At 43.5% G+C, this 16,560-nt stretch overlaps 1 protein-coding gene across 3 annotated transcripts in view; it reads right to left on the reverse strand.

The window, feature by feature from the left end:
* The window catches only part of ZNF609 (zinc finger protein 609), a 144,497-nt gene extending 131,447 nt beyond the window's left edge, over nucleotides 1-13,050 (reverse strand). For all 3 annotated transcript variants that reach the window (XM_089663950.1, XM_089663951.1, XM_089663949.1), the window contains exon 1: nucleotides 12,806-13,050. The gene's annotated coding sequence lies outside the window, so the exon portion shown is untranslated. The remainder of the gene's footprint in view (nucleotides 1-12,805) is intronic.
* Nucleotides 13,051-16,560: the final 3,510 nt, after the last annotated feature.

Raw genomic sequence — 16,560 nt, forward strand, 5'->3', positions numbered from 1 at the left:
CCCTTTAATAGTGCTGAGTTGCATGAATGGACACAAATTGGCTGTACAGACTCACCTGCAAGGCGGAGATTGACAGGTACACAAGGATGAGAGCATGCATCCGTATTCAGAGCCTGTGTGTACCTGTCAAAACAGCTATGCAGGGGGAGTCTGCACAGCTGATGTGTGTCCATCCACTTATATGGGCTGCCTAAACACAGCTCAATGCTAGTGCAGAAAACAAAAAAAAACGGTTGTTCATCCAGGACAGGGCTGAGCATCAGTTTGAATGCACCCCAAAGAGCAGAAGTTTACACCGACACGGGCAGATTTTATAGTCACACTGGATATCTGATTAAACATATGATCTCTAAGTGTAATTAACTAGTTGCCGACCGCAGATAGCCGAATGACGGCTGCACTGCGGCCGGCCAGTTCTGGGTGGACGTCATATGACGTCCTCCCAGAACGCGCTCTCCTGCGCGCCCCAGGGGGCGCGCACCCGGCGATCTCCGTGATCACTGTGTCCTACGGACACAGCTGATCACGTGATGTGGTAAAAGGCCAATCACAGTGGCCTTTTACCACGTGATCAGCGCTGTCCAATGACATGCTGATCACAGGGAAATGCAAGTGCCGGTTCTCGGCTGCACTTTCCTCACGCTGCCAGATCGCGAGGAAAGTACTGCCGAGAACCGGCAGTTGTCAGAGCGAGGATCGGCACCGATCATCAGGTGCCCAGCAGTGCCACCCGCAAGTTCCACCCACCTGTGCCCAGCAGTGCACCCACCTGTGCCACTCTGCAGTGTCACCCACCTGTGCCACTCTGCAGTGCCACCCACCTGTGCCACTCTGCAGTGCCACCCACCTGTGCCCAGCAGTGCCACCCACCTGTGCCCGCCCAGCAGTGCTGCCAGTCAGCGCCACCAGTCAGTGCCCAGCGGTTGTGCCAGTCAGTGCCGCCAGTCAGTGCCCAGCAGTGATGCCAGTCAGTGCCGTCTATCAGTACCCATCATCAGTGTCACCTATCAGTGCCGCCTATCCGTGCCACCTCATTAGTACTGCCTATCAGTGCCCTTTAGTGCTGCCTATCAGTGCCCATCAGTGCCGCCTCATCAATGCACATCAGTGAAGGAGAAAAATTACCTGTTTGAAAAATTTTATAATAGAAACAAAGAAACTTTTTTTTTTTTTCTTCAAATTTTTTGCACTTTTTTTATATTTATAGCGCAAAAAGTAAAGCGCCCAGTGGCGATTAAATACCACCAAAAGAAAGTTCTATTTGTGAGAAAAAAATGATCAAAATTTCATATGGGTACAATGTTGCATGACCGCGCAATTGTCAATCAAAGTGCGGCAGCGCTGAAAGCTGAAAATTGGCCTGGTAAATAAGGGGGTATAAGTGCCTGGTAGGCAAGTGGTTAAACACTTGGCACTCCTGAATCTTGAAAAAAAAAAATAAAAATTATATATATCACACACACTGGACTACGTTACGCATGCAGGGCTCAGAGAAGCATTTTGCATGTAGTAAGCATGTATACATACATCATTTTTTCAATGTAGTGTCTATATGTATATGAACACTTGATGGCTTCAGCACAGTAGTAATGGGATCAATGTGGTATAGCTATACGTTTAAGGTCTCATGCACACAGGACGTTTTAAAAAGCAGCATTTTGGCAGAAAAACTGCCTCACACTTGTCAAAGTGTCTGGCGCTTTTACAGGCATCCATTGCTTGGGTGTTAATTGATTTCAATGGCCAGAATATATTATTATTTTAGCCAATTAAATGAATTAACGCTCGCACCTAGCGTCAATAACCGTTTAGGTTTAAGTATTTTTTTTTCCCAAAGCACTGCTGCCCTGGGTTTTTTCCCGCCGGTAAACTTCCCTGCCATTAAAAGCTACTAAAAGTCTATGCATGCATGGACAAATAGGATAACATGTAGGGGCTGATTGGAAGCAGTTTAAAAAAAGTTTTCGCCCCTAAAAGAGGCAGCAAAAAACGCCCTGAGTGAATGAGGCCTTTGAAATACTGGGAAATGTTAAGGCATTCTATAATGAAAACTGATAGAACATGAGGGTTCTTCAAAAAGTTTCTGCACTTTTATACATGTTAGCAAAAAGGCAGAAACCTTTTGAAGAACCCTCAAACATATGTTCAAGTCAAACAGAATGGGATTAAAATAAACAGTATGGTTACCTTCATATTCAGCTAATTAAAAACAGCAGTGTCTCAAATTAAGAAAAATATCTTTCAGTTGTTAGCTGTCACACGGTGACACTTCATCATATTGCAACAGCTACAAGTCTCATTACAGAATTACTTGAGACTAGGAAAAAAAGAGCTTTATTGCACTAGCGATTAAAAAAAAAAAAAAAAAAAAAAACGGGTGTCTAAGACCTTGTTTAAACAGGGTCTACTAAAAAGAGTATGTCCATAAAGGGCCAGTAATTATCCACATGGAGATGAACAGGACTGCGTACTCACACTGTCAGAGTTTGGGGACACGCATCAGCACCCACATGGATGTCAAATTGGCAGCTGCTGCATCCCAACTTATATCAATGGGACAGCCTGCACAGGGCTGGACGAACACCTATGAATCCCTGTGCAAGTAAAGACGGCCTCGCACGCCCATGTACACATTGATACACACCATGTAAACGAGGTCTAAAACTAGCCATAAATGTTTAGATTTTTCTTGTCACGTGTATGGAAAAACCCTGGATTCCCCATCCATGCCAATCAAGGGGATGTCTCCCCTGTCAACCGTTGTATTCAGACAGATGCAGCACCCATGACTGCCTGCATACCAAAACAGCAACTACATCTGACTGGATGCATTCAACAGACAATTTTGCACTATTCAATCAAAATTTGTTGAGGCAGGTGGTGTAGACAGGGCCAACCACAGCTTGAACTTTGGCTGATTAAGCAGGATTCAACCAAATTTTCAGCAATGTAAGGCCAGCTTAATTCTTTGAACCTTTTCTTAAACATAAAATAAAAAAACATAAAAAAACTGCTATGGCTCCACATTACACTGCTACCCCTTTTATAAACGGACATAAAAAATAGGGACACCAAATTAGCACCTAAAGATCTTGCAGTAAATGCAAGGTCTACTTAACACACCATGTCCCTCCCTCATTATTAGGCTCCATGCTCACTAGCGTTTTTTTTTAAAGATAAAGGTCACCTTTTGGATAAAAATTATAAATGCAAATTTTTTTTGCAGATAAAAAGTGTGCATATATTTTTTTTTTTTACAGGAGCCTGGAAAGCATCGTACCAACGATCAGTAGATTGCTGATGCCATGCAGGTCTCCTGCAGACCTGTCAGAATATCTGCTAGCTGTACGGGATGTACGGTAAGAACAAGCAGATATTCTGACAGGAAGCTTCAATGAATTACCCGTACTATCTGTCAGAGGGAGGGGGACAGCGTCTGTGGCTATGGGAACATGTTACATGTTCCACTCTAAAAACGGGTGGAACATGTAACATGTGCCCAAAGGTGAAAACATCCTTTAAGCTCAAAAAATGCTGCAGCATATTGCACAGCTATAGCTGTTATAGCACTTAAACTATGATATATACACTGGAATTATTATTTTATTTTTAAATACTACTAATGGCAGCAATCAGTGACTTATAATGGGGGGGGGGGGGATCTGACGCTGCCACTAACCAGAGCGGATAAAAATTGATTTTTTTTTTACATTTAAAGCGCACCTGTCATTTTAGATCCATCATGGCAGCGCCTGTTAGCGGGCATCCACTCACCTGCTGTTGCCACGTCCCTCACCTTGTTGTGTCACTGCCACATCACCAGCTGTCCCATTAAAGTGAATGGGACTGTCGGTGAGTCAACAGCGGGTTAGAGGAGGAGCCGCTGTGGGACAGAGATGACAGTTGCGTTTTAAAAATTATGAATGAAATTGAGCCTTTTCACTATTTAAATCAAATCCACCCTGCCACCAAGATTACCAGTGACATAATACTATTTGTGGTCACTGTACTAATGACATTGGCTGGGAAGGGGTTAACATCTAGGGCGATCAAGGGGCTAAATGTGTGCCTAACTATGTGTAATGTATGTAAAGTGTGCTGCTTTTACTAAACCATCTGTACAGAGTGCTGTGTTGTTTATGAACACAGAGCTCTGGGCTGTGATTGTACACAGCCGATCAGCAGGTCCCGTCTGTGAATCACTGGCCAGGATTTGCTGACAGGCTCCTGCTGTGTATAATTACAGCGAGTGCCAGCTGGGGGCCTGCACAAGCACACCCAAAACCCACAAGTAGGCAGCGATGTACATGAATGTCGCTTCACCTACAGTGGCCACCCATCCATAGTACATTGCAGGTGGACGGTTATAAATTGGTTATAGAAAAATAAGGGCACAAAAAAATGAAGTACACGAATATATACTTCATGCTGATTAACAAAACTGTAACAGAGGTGTAAATAACTTTTACCAATGGCACTGTCCTACATACCCTGCCATTGTCAAAGACAAGTGTTTAGTTACCCCCAAGATTCAGCTCACATTCACAACCACCAAGCCGCAGTTATCCACACTATGTGACATGTTACAAGAGTTCATCTTAAGAGGCAGCCAGCTATAACAAAAAAAAAAAAAGCCTCAGATACCCTCACATATCAAAGGCAGTGCTTCTACTGACATGTAATACTACTATCACAGGGCTGGCAGATCAGATGATTTAGCTCTTTCTGGCAAACAATCCTACAGTAACTTACTTTATAGAGTAGAGAAATGCATTAAGCCAGCCATAGAAAAATTGAGATTCAAAAATTCGATCCATCTATGGGCAGGCTGGTTGTACTGAAGTTGATAGATCAACTTCAGTACAACTAGCCTGTTGGAGTTTTGTGTACCATCAGCACTGCTTGCTATAATCAGCAGCAGTGATCAGTGTATTCTGACAGTGGGGAAACCTCTGATGTGAGATGCTAGTCTTGTATCAAAAAGAAACATGTTTATAAAGCTGCAAAACTTTTCATAAGACAGAAAGCAAATTCGGAAGTGATTTAATGTATTGTATTATTTCGTTTCCAAGCATGTGCAGTCTTGGTCATTCGTTTTTTACGTACAAATACGAATTATACAAAAATCATTTGTTCTGTTATCTTATGAGAAAAAATTTTTGTGCTTGTCATTTCGCATGGACGGTCCTGATCAGCTCTCGAAAGTGGTGTACCAATGATCAGACGATTGCTCTGAAAGCAATTTTTAGTCCGATTTTCTCATCATGTGTACTAAGCATTAGAGTGGGTTCCTGCAGGAATATTTTAAAATGTGAACTTTAGACTGCATCCAGACAGGAACCTATAACAGATAAACTAGTTATCCAGGCAAAGACATACAAAAACCACGAAAAGATCTCTAGCAGCTGTTTTTTTCTCTTTGCAACCAATCAAGTCTTCTATTGAACGATGTTTACATCATTGGGCTTAGGTCAAGGTTCAAATGTAATTAGGATTCTAACATACAGTACCTCACAGACTCCGTTTATGTACATCCATACAAAGAAAATGTTAATTCTCCATCATTCAACTGACTGTAAAAAATGATTTACACACTATTGTCTTTTCCTGCTGACCTGGTGGGCTTCTCATTTAGTTTTCCAGACAGCCTCAGTTTCATCAACAATATTGCGATCTGCAGCTAAAAGGTTGCTTCAGCAATAGGCTATTGCCAAGAAAATCATTCAAAACCCTCAAACAAAAACAAGCAATTATCCCACATGAGGGTGAGGGTCTTCCCAGGATGCAATGCATTTTGACATTCAGAAAAACCTCAATTGTTATACAAGCATACACATATATGTTGTATCAACCAAACAACCTTAAGCCTAGTACATGAGGGCTGAAGATCGGGCAGAATCGGCCGCTCCAATAGAAACTGCCTGACATTCAGCCCGTATGTAGGGCAGACGGTCCAACAGAAGCTGGCCATTCTGTCAAAGAAGCATGACCGAAAAAGGTCTGCAGATCGGCTCCCAATCAGCCTTCTCAGCCAATGGCTGAAAGCACTGATCGGAGTGTTCTGGAGGTTGGAAGGGTTAGGGTGGGGTGCAGTCGCAACGTTCTGCCCCTCCCCATCAGAACACAACAGCACAGCTGGGGTTGGGAGGGGAAATTACTGTACTAACATTGCATAAATAGTAAATAGTACAGCGGCTCCTCCTGAGCCATCTTTTTCGTTCAGCCTGCTGGGTTCAACCCAGGTTCACACCAATGCAGTGCGAGAAACGTTGCAAATCCTGTGAATTTCCTGCACCACATTACAATCGCATCGTGTGGGTATTGATGACAAATTAATGAAACCCCGAAACAGAATGCAAAACATGATGTGATTGGCAGAAATCACACTGCATGGGTGAGAACCCCCATACGATGTGATTCAGGGGCAGATTTTAAAAAGGGTCCTGCACCTTTTTGGTGCAGATGAAATGTGATTTGAGATATACAAAATGTATGGCTCAAATCGCACCACACAGACATTTGCATGTAATTCACACAAGAATGCGGTCCAATTCCTGTGCTAATTACATGCGGAGTCCCGCACTGCGCAGTGTGAACCCAGACTGGGATTAGCTTATCCACATCACCAACTAACACAACACTTGTTGACTACTTAGGACAATAAAATGTCTCAGATTCAGCAAGTTATCTTAAAGTACACATACACCCCACAGCCTCTATACTGTCACCTCCTGTCTAAATACAGGTGAAACTCGAAAAATTAGAATATCGTGCAAAAGTTCATTTATTTCAGTAATGCAACTTAAAAAGGTGAAACTAATATAAGAGATCATGAAAACCCCAAATCCACAATCTCAGAAAATTAGAATATTACATGCAATCAATAAAACAAGGATTGTACATAGAACAATATCGGACCTCTGAAAAGTATAAGCATGCATATGTACTCTGTACTTGGTTTGGGCCCCTTTTGCAGCAATTACTGCCTCAATGCAGCGTGGCATGGAAGCTATCAGCCTGTGGCACTGCTGAGGTGTTATGGAAGACAAGGATGCTTCAATAGCGGCCTTCAGCTCTTCTGCATTGTTCGGTCTCATCTCTCTCATCTTTCTCTTGGCAATGCCCCATAGATTCTCTATGGGGTTCTGGTCAGGCGAGTTTGCTGGCCAATCAAGCACAGTAATCCCACGGTCATTGAACCAGGTTTTGGTGCTTTTGGCAGTGTGGGCAAGTGCTAAGTCCAGCTGGAAAATGAAGTCAGCATCCCCATAAAGCTCGTCTGCGGAAGGAAGCATGAAGTGCTCCAAAATCTCCTGGTAGACGGCTGCGTTGACCCTGGACTTAATGAAGCACAGTGGACCAACACCAGCAGATGACATGGCTCCCCAAATCAACACAGACTGTGGAAACTTCACACTGGACTTCAAGCATCTTGCAGTGTGTGCCTCTCCATTCTTCCTCCATACTCTGGGTCCTTGGTTTCCAAATGAGATGCAAAAGTTGCTCTCATCAGAAAAGAGGACTTTGGACCACTGAGCAACAGAACAGGTCTGTTTTTCTTTAGCCCAGGTAAGACGCTTCTGACATTGTTGTTCAGGAGCGGCTTGACAAGAGGAATACGACATTTGAAGACCAAGCCCATGTCTGTGTGTGGTGGTTCTTGATGCACTGACTCCAGCCTCAGTCCACTCCTTGTGAAAGTTCCCAACACTTTTGAATGGCCTTTTCCTGACAATCCTCTCCAGGTTGCTTTCATCCCTGCTGCTTGTGCACCTTTTTCTTCCACACTTTTCCCTTCCACATAACTTTCTATTAATGTGCTTTGATACAGCACTTTGGGAACATATTCATCTTCTTTTGCAATTACCTTTTGAGGCTTTCCCTCCTTATGGAGCGTGTCAATGATGGTTTTCTGCACAACTGTCAGGTCAGCAGTCTTTCCCATGATTGTGATTCCTACTGAACCAGACTGAGAGACCATTTATATAGCGCCAGAAGGTTTGCTCAGCGCTGTACATTATAGTGGGGGACAGTACATGAGACAATACAGTAACAAAACAATACACGAGGGGTTCGAGGGCCCTGTTCTTTCGAGCTTACAATCTAGGAGACTGTATAATAATAATTTAAAGGCTCAGGAACCCTTTGCAGGTGTTATGACTTAATTAGCTGATTAGTGTGGGACACTTCGAGCCGAGAATATTGCACCTTTTCACAATATTCGAATGTTCTGAGATTGTGGATTTGGGGTTTTCATGAGCTGTAAGCCATAATCATGACAATTATTCAAATCACGGCTTGAACTATCTTGCTTTGCATGTAATGAGTCTATCTCATATATTAGTTTCACCTTTTAAGTTGCATTACTGAAATAAATGAACTTCTGCATGATATTCAAATTTTTTGAGTTTCACCTGTAAATGTATGAATTACATAGATGGCTGCATGGCAATCTCAGAGCAGGTCTCCCGATAGTGACAAGATAACACAACAGCACATCCGATGTCCAAGCACTGTCACCCTATAACAAGAAGAGCTCCCAAAAAGGACCTTCACGGCAGGAACAAGTATTCCTTTATTGAATGTCCAAATTTAAAAGGTCTGAAAACTGTACATATAGTGATCCTGTGTATATTATATAGTAAACAATTATACAGATCCTATATACTGACACATGTATACTGTGAATAAAGCTGGCCATACACCAGCAGAATTTCAAACGTTCATATGGAAATTTCATAAAATCATCATCAGAATATTTCTGTCTTGCCATCACTGATTCAACTAGTTTTGTTTGAAAACCCTTAACTTCGTCCAGACCTGCTACTTGAATTGAATCCCAGACATATTAAACAGGTTTCTTTTATGCCTAGAACATGCGCATTACAACACCTATGATTTTTCAATAAGGAAGACTACATTCACTACAGTTGAAAAACAAACATTAACCCACTAACCACTTAGACAAAAAAGAAAAATCAACACACATGTTCCAAAACTCTACCATTGGAGTATGGTCAGGTTCTTTTTGTTCTTGGGTTTAGACATGCTTTATGCCACATTCACATCTGAGAATTTCTTAAATGCATGTAAATTTGTGCATTTTTACGCTAAACACATATGGCAGCCCATTCATTTCAATGGGCTACCCTAAACATGCCAAAGTAGCTCAGTGTGTTTTGATGCATTTGTACAGCATTTCTCCAGGGTTGCTGCGTTTGGAGAGGCATAAACAAAAAATGGCACTAGAAGCGTGACACGCGTTTTACGCACATTTCATAAATGCATGCTAAAACATATGATTTTGCATGCTTTCATGAAATGATCAGGTGTGAATGTAACCCTAACTCTTTGGCAAAAGGAAACAATTGTACAAAAGAAATAAAAAGACTTAACAGGCTGTACCCTTTACCACTATGTATGAAATCACATCTAACAGTTCGGCACAACAATTCAGAGAGAGTGACGAGAAAACAGAAAACACAACACAAGCTAACAATACTTTCCAGAGGAGTCCTATAACATTTCAGAAGTAAGCTGGATATACAATAGTAGAATTTCATGAATAAAATCTGAATGGCATTCAAAAGTAGTGCAAGATTTTGTTACTTTTAACATTCACCCCTGGTTCACAAATATGTGGCCGTGCGGGCACAAATGGGCTCCAGTGCCCAGTGACACGCAGGGAAGAAGTCCCTACACTTCTTCTTAAAACGCAGACTGCACAGGAAACCTCAGTTTCCAGTATGGTGGCGTTTTCTAGTGCAGGCAGAGTGCCATTAAAACTAATGGCACCCGCCCGCGGGTCCGCATTCCACTGTGTGGGTGGTGCAGCTGCAAGGATTTTCGTGCGGATCCGCAGCTGCACATATGTGAACCTAGCCTTAGTCTTGGAAGGAACGGAGTTTACCAAACAAAAACCACAAACACCATTAGAAATTTGTACATTTGAAAATAAAATTTTCTTCCTGCTCATTTTAGTTTTTCTCATCACTGTAGTTGTAAATAAACAGCGAGTTGACCCCGCTAATGATTAAAAAAAAAAAAAAAAAAAAAAGAAGAAGAAGGAAGAAGGAGCATTCTTACAATGAGAAATGTCAAACAGAATCCTAGTAGTGTATATCCAGCTGTACACTCCCCCACAGCTATATGCCCCGCTCACACTAATGTGACTGGTTGTGCGCCTGCTGTCATGCGCAACAACAGAAATCACGTTATTCTCTATGGTGCCCATTCACATCTGCTGCAATTTTCTGAAAAGCTGCACTCACTTCTTTTGGTCCCATACACTTCAATGGGAGCGCAGGGAAAAGCATGTACCAGGCTTTTCATCCTAGCAACAACGATGTCACAGCAGATATTGCTATATATTGGCCAAAATAAAATTGCGCTACAAAACCGAACTCACAGACCACAATCGTGTGATTGAACTGGTTTGAGCCTGGGCTTTATTAATAAAGATTGCTATCCTTATGCTTGTGAGCATTCAGATGATGTATAAACAAAGTACACATAACTAAAAGATCCAAAGAGGCAGATCACATAGCAAGCCATCTCAGACCTTGTTCACACCGATGCTCTTTTACCGTGCTAAAAAGCACCTTCCCAGCACAGCAAAAGCGCATGATAGTCCTCTATAAATCCTATCTTAGGCGTTTTACACACTAGCATGATTGCAGAAGCAACTGGAAATCACATAATTTTCCATGGTGCCCATTCACATCAATGCAGCAAGCTTTTGCAAAAGGTACATGTGCTACTTTGGTGTGCTGCAGTGCGTTTCAAACATGGCTCTAGGAGGTGTGCATGCATTTTTAATGTGGTTTTGGTAGAGATTTGTGTATAAAATTAGATCTACCCCTGCAAAAAAAAAAAAAACCCATGAGAAATACATCAAGAACGCACTGAAAAATTGAATCCAGGCAAAGCCGCACTAGTGAGGACCTAGTCCGACAGGTCACACCTGTGCGAAGCATTTTTATGCAGTGTGCTGCGTTTTTGAAAGATCCTGTCGCATCTTTAGTGCCCTGTATGAAAAACACCCCAAAACACGCACATTCTATCACAGTCAATGAAAACACACCAAAGATGCACTCTGCGTTTAAGTGCATTGTTTGAGTCACCTTTCAATTTGTTCCCAAGTGACAGGGTTGAAAATGCAAGAAAAACGCGCATACGTGTTTTTTTCGTGGAGTTGTGTGTATAAAATCGAGTCTCCTACAAAAAAAAAAAAAAAAAGTGAAGCATAAAAACACACAACTACACTAAAAAACATTGAAAATTGGAAAAAAAAAAAAATCGCAGGTGCACTAGTCTTTCCCGGCCCAACTGCTCACATTGGTGCACTCAGATTTTAAGAAGTCCTGCATCTTCCATTATAACCAATGGAAACACACCTGGCGCCTTAGGCCCCTTTCATACTTGTTAACCATTTGTCCATTTTTCATCCATCTGTTGACGAATAAAAGAAAAAAAAAAAACGGACATCAATGCACCTCTATGGAAAACCGGATGATCATCCGTTTATATCCGTATCCATCAACATCTGTTTTTTGAAATGGATCAAAAACTTTTGTCCTGTTAAAAAAAACAAAAAGGAAGAAGAAAATGGTCCGTTTTTGCATTGCTAGTGGATGTAAAAAGTGATGGTAATCTGATGAAAAACTGATGTAAAATTCTTACGTTATTTCTTTGAAAAAAATGTGACTGAACTGATGAAACAAAATAAACGGGGCCTAAGGCCGGCCATACATGTGTCTAAAATCGACCGATTTTTCATCCGAAAATCGGACCCAAGAATAATCGGCCAATTTTCGCTGTTAGTGGGTCAATGGCACCGGCTGATTTTTGTGGTTCCTCCCCTTTTCGGTGATCGGGCATGTTGGAACACTCGTGAAAAATTACCAATTTTCGACTCAATGATGGTCAAATCTTACGATCGTTTTTCCGAAAAGAATATGCGCATGAGCCGTGACCTAGAAGGAACAGAAGTTTAGCATGTTATATGCGGTGAGCTTTATGACTTGGTCGGCCGATTTTCAAAATCAATGATGTCACCATCGGATTACCGAGTGAACGTTTCCGATTTTCGGACGAAAAATCGTTTGGAATTTGAACCATGTAGGGCATAAGGCTGGTTGACACTTGCGTTTTGGGCTTAGCGCGGGTGTACGCACAGTTCCTATGCATGTATCCATGTTTTTTTAGCTGCATTCCCATAGACTTATAGTAGGTCACAACTTTTCTGAAAGCGAATCGAACGTCCCGCAGGCCGCATCTTTGTTGTGCTTTCAGAAAACATGCGACCTAATAGATGTCAATGGGCTCGCAGCTGAAAATGTGTAAAGTGCACCTACAGCCAATCGCAGCGTAGCAGTATGAACCCGGCCTAAGTGTGTTTTTTCAGCCGTGATATATTTTTCCAAAACAACCAGGAGAAAAAAAAACAATGCGAAACGCATGAAATTTCGACGCAAGGCAATAAAGCTGCATCAAACGTGCGATAAGCAGTATAAAAAAAAATACATAATGTGTTTCCCAGCAGACTGGAGTGAATGGGCCTCCCTGGTAACAAAGCTGTTTACCTTCCTGGAGGACAACAAGGGGCTGTGTGCCTCCCTCCTCCTCAGCCAGGAGGTCTCCGCACACAGCAACACACAACATGGTGTGTACAGGAGAATGCTGGGGACGTCCAGCAACAATGAAGACTGATGTGAGGGAATCCCCCCCGCTCCGTGTACACAGCCTCCATCCACACATCCCCGGACTCCCCCGCACATAAACACTCGGTGTGCCTCTCACTCACCCTCTCTCTGGCCTTAAGTGTCCTCCATCTTGTCCTATGCCACAACGGCTCCCTGGAGGTGGGGGTCACACGGGGCCCAGGCTCCCCCCCATCCCTTCGCCCTCCCCCCAAGCACCGACTTCGCGCAGGCGACTACTCCAGCTCCAGGCTTCACCGTACACACAAGGCCGCAGCAAGATCCGGACCGAGAGGAGGACAGCGCTTCCGGCGCGGCCGGAGACACGCCCACTGATCCGACCGGGATCTCCGCCCCTTTCGCGCGAGAGGTCGCCGAGCACACCCATAGGGAGGGCGCCGCGACCCGACGTTGTTGCTGAGACTGTAGGCCACGCCTATGGCGGCAGGAGGTGTAGCTGGACGAGGGGCAGCAGCTTTGTGTGACCCGGGAGGTTTATGTCGGGGCGGAGGATGTGAGGAGACAGGCGGGGAAGGGTGCGCGGCCCGGGCTCTGCGAGGCTGCATAGGGTCAGGCGATGGAGGTGACACCCGGAGCACCGGACTCCTCCATTACAATCTATACGCCATTGCGGGAGTGTGCTGAGCTGGTGTCCCAGCCTTCGGAATTACATTTCCAGCGGCGCTTCACAGACATTCACCCCCGCAGTGTTAACCTTTTGTTGCCGGGGAGGGTTTTGCCAAAAAAACATTTTAGAAAAGAAGTGACAACAGAAAAATCTAGTGGGCCATCCAAGGTTCTGCACCATGTTGCCAAAAGTGCTGGGAATGTTTGACCGTTCTTCCAGAAGTGCATTTGTGAGGTCAGGCTCTGATGTCAGATGACAAGGCCTGGTGCAGTCTCCGCTCTAATTCATCCCAAAGGTGTTCTATTGGGTTGAGGTCAGGACTCTGTACAGGCCAGTCAAGTTCCTCTACCCCAAACTCTCTCATCCATGTCTTTATGGACCTTGCTTTGTGCACTGGTGTGCAGTCATGTTGGAACAGGAAGGGGCCATCCCCAAACTATTCCCATAAAGTTGGGAGCAAGAAATTGTCTTGGGATGCTGACACCCTAAGAGTTCCTTTCACTGGAACTAGGGGGCCAAGCCCAACCTCTGAAAAACACCCCACACCATAATCTGCAGAAGTCACCACTGTCACACAGTCAATAGCTAAAGACCTCCAAACTTCATGTAACCTTCAGATTAGCACAACAACAGTGCGTAGAGAGTTTCGTGGAATGGGTTTCCATGGCCAAGCAGCTGCATCCAAGCCTTATATCACCAAGTGCAATGCAAAGCATTGGCTGCAGTGGTGTAAAGTATGCTGCCACTGGACTCTAGAGCAGTGGAGACATGTTCTCTGGAGTGACAAATCATGCTTCTCTGGCAATCCGTATTTCAGTGTGTTTTCTAGTTTGCAGATATGCACTACAGTCCATTTTACTCATGACTTTACCATTAAGATCAGCAGCACAACCATTGGTCCTTCCCCTCATGCCAGGGTGCTAGGTGTAATCCTAGACTCTGACCTCTCCTTTGGGCCCCACATCCAATCACTTGCCAAATCCTGCAGCCTCAATCTCTGGAACGCTTCCAAAATCTGCCCCTCCCTGACCAATGACACCACAAAACAACTTATCCACGCCTTGGTTATATCCCACCCATATTACTGCAACTCCCTCACTGGTCTACCATTACACAGGCTATCCCCCCTTCTGTCTGTTATGAATGCTGCCGCTAGACTCGTACACCTTACCAACCGATCAGCAACTGCTGCCCCTCTCTGCCAATCCCTTCATTGGCTTCCATTAACCCTCCGTATAAAATTTAAAATACTAACCACAGCTTACAAAGCCATCCACAACACTGCCACTAGCTACATTGCCAACCTCATCTGCAGATATCGCCCACTCTGCTCCTCCCATGATATCTTCCTCCCACGCTTGCCTCCAGGACTTCTCCAGAGCGTCTCCCATGTGGAACTCCCTACCAAAGTATGTCTGGTCAGCCCCCACCCTGTCTGCCTTTAGGCGATCTTTGAAAATTCACTTCTTCAAGGAAGCCTACCCCACCTCCACCTAAGAACTGTACTTGAATCACCTGCACCAGATCATCCCCCACAGCTATCAACCTTTGTATCACCTCCCCCTTCCTTTAGATTGTAAGCTCCATGAGCAGGGCCCTCACATTCCTTCTGTACTGAAATGTATAGTATTTGTACTGTCCCCCTTTATATTGTAAAGCACTGAGCAAACTGTTGGCGCTATAATCCTGTATAATAATAATTTAACATGATTTCCTGTGGATCTAGTTCACATCTGCGCGTTTTATGCCAGTGTGTTTTTTGAAAGGGTCAGGGACTTTTTTTCCCACAGCAGATTGCATTTTTTTGTGTAATAGACATCAATGGACCCGCACCAAAAACAACTGTTGCATTTTTACTTTTTTTTTTTTTGTGAATAGGAAAGTATGACAGCTCTGTTTATGTAGTGTGACTTTGGATGGGTCTGACTTGGATACAACTCTCTGGCACTCAAGTAGCATCAAAGTTGCACCCATCCAAAGTGGCATCAAAATACTCTCCTATTGGCAAAAACGCTCTGTGAAAGCACAATCCGCAATGATGTTGTGAACCTAGTCGAAAGATCTATATAGGGGGATCAGGACCTCTTTTCTCCTGCTGGTGATCCCTCTAGTGATGCATCCTAGAATTCTATTCATTTTCCCCACTGGTCACACTGTTTGCTCATTTTGCAATCATCTGAAATAAGTACCACCCCAAATAGTTTCCCTCTGTAGTGCTGACCAACACTGTACCCCCAATGTTGTACTCTCTCAATGGATTCTTTTTCCCTAGGGGTATTATTTTACATTTAGAAACATTGAACTGCAGTTTCCACTGCTTTGATCAATCTTCCTGCACTGCCAATGTTCCATGTCACAGACCCCTCCAGGGGTATCAACCCTATTGCACACCTTTGTATTTCCAGCAAAAAGACATACCTTACCCAACAAACCTTTAGCTATATCCCATATAGATTAAATAGAACAGGATCTAGTACAGAGCCTCGGGGGACAACATTGGGGACTGGTCTATGTTCCTAATGAACCTCATTTCCAACCACACTCTGGTATCTAACCTTTAGGTCTGAAGATTAGATAAAGCATGATGTGTGTTTTTCTGAAAGTGATGACCCTGGAAAATAAAATGGTGGCTCCAATTTTTTTTTTATGTTGTGAGGTTTGAACAACTTTTTACCAAGCACAAACTTTCAGGGAAAAATACTCTTAATTTTATTGCACACATCTGCAACATATTAACCAATTTTGGGGAAAAATATATAAGCGGAGGTTGCTTATAAATAAATACCCAATATGTCAGCATAACTAAAGGAAAAACTTTTTTTTAGTTTTGGATACAGTGGATTGGAACCTTCTATATTTGTCCTGTTTACTGTTATCACTGAAAGTGCATGCCCTAAATTTTGGGTTGTCCCCAGAACAGTGGAGACACTAGTTCTGATGACCTGGGGGCCCCACAAGATTCCCTTTATTGACAGGGATTTCCTGTTTTGGCTATGGGACAGGATGTGAAGGTAAATCTCCCCTATGAGACCGAGATGGCCAAAAAATGTAACAGAGGATATGACCCTCCCAAAATGGGAAAGAAAACTTTTGCCTGTACTTGTACTTTAGGGTAGGTTCACACTGATGTGCCTCAGTGAGCCACATTTTGAGTGGGCAAAGCAAGCCTGTTCATTGTAGAAGGTTGCTGTGCCTCCTAAAATGCATGGAAAAGGTCTCTGCACCATTTGT

The sequence above is a fragment of the Staurois parvus genome, unplaced genomic scaffold (genome assembly GCF_062004578.1).
Source record: "Staurois parvus isolate SC_StPar_1 unplaced genomic scaffold, SC_StPar_1.0 ptg001805l, whole genome shotgun sequence".
NCBI classification, from domain to species: domain Eukaryota; kingdom Metazoa; phylum Chordata; class Amphibia; order Anura; family Ranidae; genus Staurois; species Staurois parvus.